This window comes from Sinocyclocheilus grahami, unplaced genomic scaffold (assembly GCF_001515645.1).
Source record: "Sinocyclocheilus grahami isolate Dianchi unplaced genomic scaffold, SAMN03320097.WGS_v1.1 scaffold136.1, whole genome shotgun sequence".
Classification (NCBI taxonomy): domain Eukaryota; kingdom Metazoa; phylum Chordata; class Actinopteri; order Cypriniformes; family Cyprinidae; genus Sinocyclocheilus; species Sinocyclocheilus grahami.
Genome location: NW_015505315.1, coordinates 2,384,156 through 2,392,777, shown reverse-complemented (window position 1 = coordinate 2,392,777; position 8,622 = coordinate 2,384,156).

Below are 8,622 nucleotides of genomic sequence, written 5' to 3'. Positions count from 1 at the left end.
TATATTAAAAAGCAGCTTTACTGTCAGACTGAAATCATTTGTGAGAGATGCTGATAGATTTTAATTATCTGTCCCCTCCAGTGTTTTCCAACAAAGTGGAGGCGTATGAGTCATAATCTGCTCCCCCTTTTCTCCATTCCCTTTGAAATATTTGAATTTATCCTCTAACCTATCTGATATTAGATTGTTTTCATGAATAACATAAGCTCATGATCTTGTCAATTACTGTGCTGGAGTGGATTTATCATTTGTTCCACTGAAACTATAAACAACTAAAAAATGCATCCATACAAGATTACTGTGCACAACTCAACTCATCTGTACCCTATTTGTATGCATCCCCCCTCCTTTTACTTTCCCTTTTATGCCCTGGGTTAGAACTATAGCATCAAACTCAATATTGGAATGTTGTTGTGATCCTCAAGTAGATTCAGACACTGATTTACTAGAAAGAAAAGAAAATACATATAAAAGCAGTGTTTGGTTCATGAGTTTTTAATAAAACTGAATCAAACGAATTAAATAGTGCAGTAGTCATTAAACATTTTGGTTAGTGGCTTTAACTGTTGTACCCTTAAGCGTGGCATGGAACCCCCGGCTGTTCAAGGTACTCTCTCTCTCTCTCTCTCTCTCTCTCTCTCTCTCTCTCTTACTGAAAGTGTACTCTAAGTTTCTATGGCAAAATCCACTGTTAAATGAGAATTAGCCAAGGAGAGAAAGTGAGAGGGATAGGTATGCAGTAAAAAATCCTGAATTGTTGGGAAGCCACATTTGAGTTTTAAATACTGTATATGATACATGTAGGTTAGAAAGTAGAGTAAGTTAGAAACAAGTACAAACTGTCCACACACTCCAGTTTTAATTCTGCTCTATTTTCTGTTCTATGCACGAGGACCAGGCTGGTCAATTAAAAATCATTCAATTTAAGTGGGTAATACTGTATGACTTCGGATGTACTCTCTGCATATTCATCCTTGACATTTTCTATGCAGACTAGGTAATAAATTGGAAAATGGCATATGTCCCCATTAAAAGGACATCTTTATAGAAGTCAAGCGAGTTGGAAAGGGCCATTACTCTGCCTCTCCCACAGATCACTGAAGCAGTGGAAATACAGGCACCATATGACCACCCTGACACGCGTATTAATATTGTTGACAACTTTCAAACTTCTGATATGCCATAGAGGATTTATCCTCTGATCCTACAGCAAATGTCTTTGCATCATGTGCTGATCCAAGTTACTGATTTATGGCAAAAGTTTAAAAAGTGCCAGTAATATCAGAAAATGTGAGGACGAAAAATGATGGTTCCACATTTGTTTCCATGACCAAACTTGTCCAGATTTCAGTCATTTTTGCAAATACTTTGCACACTTTTCTTTTTTATTCGTTTCATAAGTTAGAATAATTATATTAATTTAACGATCAATATTAGACCATTCTACTTGTAACTCTATATTTCCAGTATGAATACATTACCTCCTTACTGAAAACTGAGTAATGAAAACATTTTCAAGGTTTGGTTATATGCTAATCCAAAACAAATTAAACTTAAAGTCTGCTTTTTCTGATGTGTTTGGTACATTTCTAAAAAGAGCTGCATGTTTGGCAACTAATTCATTTAGTTCCAGTTCCAGACAAGAAAAAACATTTTCATAATTGTCTCTCTGTCTACATCTTCCTTGGACTGAAACAGCCTTCTATGTTCATTTCCATCCTCCCACAGACATGAGGTTTAATTTGGGAGACCTTGGATGGGACTCAGACACACTTCAAGTGTCCTGGTTTGTATACATCATCTCCTTCATATTTTTAACATATTCATGAGATGATTTTTTTTTCACTTTGTGAAAGCAAGTTCGCATAACTCTTGATGGATCTTGGACATTTATCCAGGTCAAAACTGAATGATGATTTAAAGTGACGAAATGGCGTTACTGGGCCGTAAGGTACTGATGGCATATTCATGCATATTCATCAGAAATGCAGATAGGTTTGATGCGCTGATGATGCTAATTAAAGCAACTCTGATGAAAATGAAATGGACATGACCGAATGAGGACAGGCGTTGATGGTGGACAATAAACAACAAAACAATATTTGGGAAAAGAGCCTATCACCAGAATGCAATAATTATTTGCTGGTTTTACACTTTACTTTTTGTTTACTCCGGATGGTTTTTGCAATTGCAAGGAGAAAAGTTACTTTTCAAACTTTGCAAGTGAACAATACATCACACGAAGTGCTCAAAGCTGTGGTCACTCCTCTGACTAAACAGCCATTAACATCAACAACTCAGCTCTGGATGGCGAGAAATGTCAAGCTGATGAATTATACAGCAGTAGAGAAATATGAAAGCACTTCGAGGCTAGTGCTCCTGCAGAGAATCAGATAGAAGGCAAAACCTCTTTTGCAAGTGCCGTATGTAGAAAATCAATGAGTTCTGGTCAGAGGCTCTTCACCACAGTACCTACCCCATTTCAAGAGCTCAGGCGCTGTTAATGATAAGACGAGGGCGCACAATCAACCACAAGCCATTTCACATCTCTGGCTTTGTGGAAGTTGGGTCAGCTTAGTGTCAACTAAGTCTCCTCACAGACAAACAAAGAAAAAAGAAAGTACAACATTCCCGAGACCAGCCACAGCTGATCAAATTAGGTATTGACCAAATGCCAATAATTGAGTGCTAGATGCTTTTTTGAGCCAGAGCCCAGTTAGTCTTTACCAGAATCCTTGTCTGCGTAGTATGAAACGACATTAGTACGAATTATACCACAGTAATATAACATGTACTTCCAGTACACAGCACTTACCAGTTCTTAGGTTATTTATATAATATATATACTAAATAAGATCATATATGCACAGTCAGCCGGTCAATAACTCTAGACAACTACCCAGCTGACTGTATGTCATCCCACCTTTTTGTACCAAAGAAATAAATAAATAAAAAGACATAAAATATAGACATACACATCATGGTTTTTATAAAAAAATATTAAGCAGCACACCTGTTTCAGCTTTGCCAATCAAATAAATAATAAATATTAGCCTATGTTTCCAAATGTCCAAACTAAGCGCTTTATTCTGCAATGATGCATTAACTTAAGGTGTTGTTTAGATGCCCCCCCCCCCTTCTTTGCACTCTCTTTGATAGTACCATCCATTTTTCATGATCAGTGTAATGCCAATGAGTAAAATACTAATCAATCTGAGAGCTGAGAGAACGGATGGACACCAGGAGGAGCAGACAGGGTGAAATGAAACAGACTAGCATAAATATTGTACCACACTACATGACAGATTAAAACCTTTGATAAAAACGGAAGTAGAATTGAACAAGTTCTGCTTAATCAAAATATGATTAGAATATGGTTAGCCTTAAAATGATTTTATATAAGCTTATATAAGTGGCGCTTTGCTGTGTTAGGCATTGTTGCAAATTTACTGTTGTTATAAAAAATACACTCTGAAAATACAAGTATTAGACACGAACAAATGCACTGGACCAAAATGATGACTCTAATAAACAAACAAATAGCTTGCTGAAATGTTTACAATCTTGCACTGAAATAGGGATGAATTAGTGATTTGCTTACTGCAGAGAAAGTCGGCTTACTTTGTAACACAGCCATCAAAGACAAACTCAAATCCTAGTGGATTGCACTATTTTGATGTAAATGGGGCACATTATACTGCATGTCTGGACAATATGGGTGTTTTTGCATTTGTTTATTCACAGAGGTTAACAAAAGACCTCCGGTTGATTGGACTCATGCACTCAAGGATAGTGAAGAGACCAGACCAAGTGGATCAGTACTGTGCTAGATCTGTCCAAACAGATCTGCACACCAGCACAGCTTGTTAATTAGGCAGAGAGACTTTAATACTTTAATAAGAAAAAACGCTGGAAAAAAAAAACAGAAAGAGAAGCGAAGCTTTCTAACTGACTCTCAGCTGTGAAAGGCAGGGACTGATTGAAAAGTATACTCTAAACTAATTAAACCTAAGAGAACATGTCAAAGGGCAAAGCAGACACAATTAACTACCCAGGCTTCTCATGTGTACTGCTGCAAATGATGCTATCTGCAGGACTGAAATAGCATGCATTGAAGTCTCTGAGCATTCATCTGCTGCAAACGTTGGTTTTCCCTTCACTCAGTGTCTGGGAGCACCCTATGATTACTCCAGAGGTGAACCTTGATTACATCTCACAATGCCACAGTACTCCATTTGTGATTAAAATCAGGGTTCTCAGTTGGAAAGATTAATACATTGATATTAACAATTCAGCTAAATGACACCTCAAAGTGATTCTTTTGAACTTAACGAGCACAAGCCACGTGGATCAAAATAAATGAGTTAGATGAAGTGTTTGAATTCAGGACCTTGACACTGGGGAGAATTTGGCACATGGTCGTACAGCTCAACAATTAAACTTGTCTAAACTCATTAAATAGAATAAATGAGCCAATACATGAAGAGTTGCATTGAGGGGCAAATCCAGAGTAGACTTGAGTGAAAAAAAAATGTGACAGTACAATGTCTCACTGGGCTGCTTTAATGTGGGATGGTGATTCTGTAAAAGCATGTGTTTTGCATCTGATGTTTTAGAAGACATAATCATACCATGAGGGAATTTTGCAGGCAACCAAGACGTCTTCCCTCAACAGAAGTACTACTGTACTGTCTTAAGTCTAATGGACTGTCTACAAAAAGGCTTCTCCTCAAACTACGGACCTACATACGGTATCTGCAATCGCACAACCTAGTTACATTTGTTATTTTTTAGGGGTGTCAAAATTTCACCTATGGTATAAATAATTAAAACTTGAGTGAATATTCTTGGGAAAGTAGAACTTGATTATTTTCAAAGTTGTAATACGGTACTTACTGTATAGCAGACATTTAAAACTATTTTGCCTCTGCCTTCCTGCTTCTTCCAATGAGCTGAAATTATGTTGCTATATAGAAACCTGAAATGAAAGAGATTATACAGTGGTAGCCAAACTTATTAGAACACTAGTATTTTCACCAGCTAAAAAATGGGTTTAAGTCTGTTATTTCTATCTTTTGCTGTAGTGTATCAGTTATATATATAAAGAAAGAACATAGACAAAATTCAGTTGAATTTGTTTACTCTAATAAGGGTCTGTTTAGATAAAGGTGTTGCTGTGATTCCTCAGTGTTCGTTTACAATTAAGAATGCAGTTGGCATCACTTTAATGTATGTGCCACCCATTTTAGCTTTGGGATTTGGAGCAATATGAGATGTGACAAGAGAAGTGACAATGCATAGGAACTCTGAGGAAAACAATGTCAACAAACGGCTTTGAGGTGCAACACTGAGAGGCGTTTATGTAAATAAAAGAAGAACCCTATTCTGGTAAATGACACTGCTGCTTAGGAAAAAAACAACATTGGGGAAAATGGCACGTAAATGATGAGAAATACAACTGATTTAACTTTAGAGGGAATGGAAAGAGACTCGGAGGAATGAGCAATAACAGCTAGCTTCTTTCCTATTCAAAAATAAAAACAGGTTTATTTACAACTAACTTTCTTTGCATTTACCTTACAGCATTCAGTAACCCCCCCCCCTTAACTGCCTAACTGTATTAGTGAAAAAATAAATATACTTCAATGTATTTGAAATAACTTTATTTCATGCTAAGTCAATTGTAACACCTAATTTTGTACTTAATGGATTTTAATTGTGTCAAAGTAGTGCTGAGGTCTAACTAAAGATATGCTGAAGTAGATTTGATTGTGCTAAAGTGGAACTATCGCAAGTATACTTCAGGTACACTTTAAATACCTTGCATTCAAAGATCATACAATCCTCTTCCATGTTGCATTCTTTTCTGTTAAAAATAACAGTGAACAGTGGTTTGTGAATGTTGATGTTTAGCCTAAATAATTTTATCAGGAGCGTCCAGCGTTCAGTGAGCGCTCCTCTTAGGCCCTCCCCAAATGCTCTCATTGGTTGAGGCGGGTGATGACACCCATCCCACCCCTCCTGTGACCCATGGTTTGTCTATATATGTGTATTCAGAGCCAGTGAGCGACGGACTTTCATAATAATAAAAAACTGAGTTAAGGCGCGATAATAACGCGTTAACTTGCCCGGCCCTTATATATATATATATATATATATATATGTGTATTTTAAATATATTTATTTTTTACTAGGGTGTGCTCATATTTTTACACAAAAAATAAGAAATACAGTACTAGCTAAATCTAGATCCTTGGTTAACATCCAGTGCTCGATGCATTGATTCCAGCATATGAGACTGCAGTGCAGTATGTGTCATTATTTCTGTAGCGAATCAGCTCATGGGGAAATATGAATAATTAACCATAACTAGTTATAATTAACTATTCATATTTTAGATCCGCTGTTGATATTTAGCTGACCACTCAGGGTCAACTGTCTTGTCAATTCTAAGAACGTTAATTTCCTGGTTAAGGGAAATAACTTTCTTACTGTACAATTCTATAAGCTTGTAACGTAAATCTGCATGATTATTGACTCCGGTTATGAGTAAACAATGAACACGTCAAGTGTGATACAAGTAAGGTTTTATTAACTACATAAACACTTAAACTAGTCTAACATACTACATAAACACATTAAGCCGGTCTAACATACACATACACACACACACACACACACACACAGACGCTACAATTTCACTAAGGAAACTTATATTGTTTCTCACTCCATATGTTAACTATTTTCAACACTATTAGTGCCTTACAACTGGCCCTACAATTGGCTTTTAAAATTGAATTGTAATGTCTTCTCATTGAGTTTACAGTGTCCCATAAAATGTAATTTATTTTATTTAGCCTGTTATTGTTTTATGTAGTGTCAACATGGGACAGTGGGTTATTAGATTTAATCTCCCATTATGTGATGTTAATTTTCTTCTAAACCTAACCCTAAGAAACACTTTAACTAAGGTAAGCATATAGCTGGCCATTTAAAATGCAAAGTCAACATGGCTGGCTGGTTTTGACATTTATTTTTCATTTTCCATAGGCTCTTTGAAGAGCTACTATGTCTCGTTTTACACATATGATCCTCTCTCTCTCTAATTAAATGAAGTGAAACAGCCTTGTGTAGCAGTTTCATGGATTTCATTTATGTCAGCAAGTTTCCAAAGGCACCCATCTGAATTTCAAATGATAAATGTAAATATAAATCCCACTCTTAGTGTAGCAATTACATTAAATCCCACATTATGGAAATAAAGACAAAACTAACAAAACATAATTTAATTTTCTGCATTTAGTTCCTCATAGGAGTACAGAGAGAGGAACAGTGCATTTAATTTAGTAATTTATATGTGCTTAGTCTTCACTGAAAAGCTAATTAAGTCGACTATAAGTGAAATATTTATATAGCACCAATCCTCTAAAATGTTTTCTCGTAGATGTAGTTTTTGAATGAAATATCAGTGTGCAAAGGAATACTGTAGTGCTATTTAAATGGCACTGCAGTATTTACACTGCCCTGGTTCTTGATAACGGTGCATGTAGAGTTGATGTAAAAGGATAACAATGAAGATGAAAATCCTAAGTATAAAATTCTGAAACACTTAAGAGAAAAAAAGGCATTCAAGGATTATTCTAGAAACAAAAGGCTCAGTAAAATGCTGTGGCATCTCTTCATTGAGTCTGGTTTACACGACATTAAAAAAACATATGGATTTTAGCCTACAGGAATGCAAAAGTATCATTATTCCAATAGACATACCAACAGTTATAAATAGGCCCATGAAGTTCTTGGGTAGTCCAATCTTTATCGTCAAATTGTACCTATTTGTCTTATTGATCAGTATCCGTGTGGTGGAATGAACATTTTCGCAATAAGAGGAAATGTTAGGAAACAGTTGGACTGTTGCCTTTCTCTTGGACAACAACATTTGCATAACAAGTATATAACTGTAATTTACAGTAAACAGCATTAAAAAAGACACTATCATTTAAAAGTTTGGGTCAGTACATTGTTTTTTTTAAGAAACATAAACATACTTTATTCTGCAATGGCACATGAAACTGACTTTTTTCATTCTTACAAACAAAAAAAAATCTATTTCAAATAAATGCTGTTCTTTTGAAGTTTCCATTCATCAATGATTCCTGGAAAAATGTATCACTACCAAATTCTTCAAGGATTTTGCAAGGATCATATGACACTGAAGAATGGAGCTGTTGAAAATTCAGCTTTTCCCTCACAGGAATAAAATATATGAAAATATAAAACAGTTATTTTAAATTGTCATAATATTTCACAGTAATATTGTTTTTAGCTGTATTTTGATCAAATAAATGTCGTTTTAAAGAGCATAAGAGACTACTTTCAAAAACATTAAAAGATTTACCCTCAACCTCAAACCTTTGAACGCTATAGTATTACTTAATTTTTTTTTACATTTATCACTGTACCTTGTATTTCGGCTTCATTTTAAACAGCAAAGGCGCTGTCCATAGCATTCAGCAACCAACAGAAAGCATTTTTCTGCAGGTAGTTTATGAACTTGTCCTCCAATAGGTTTTCCCCTAGGTGGGTTTGCACCTGTACATTTCAACAGGCAATTTACAAGGTAAT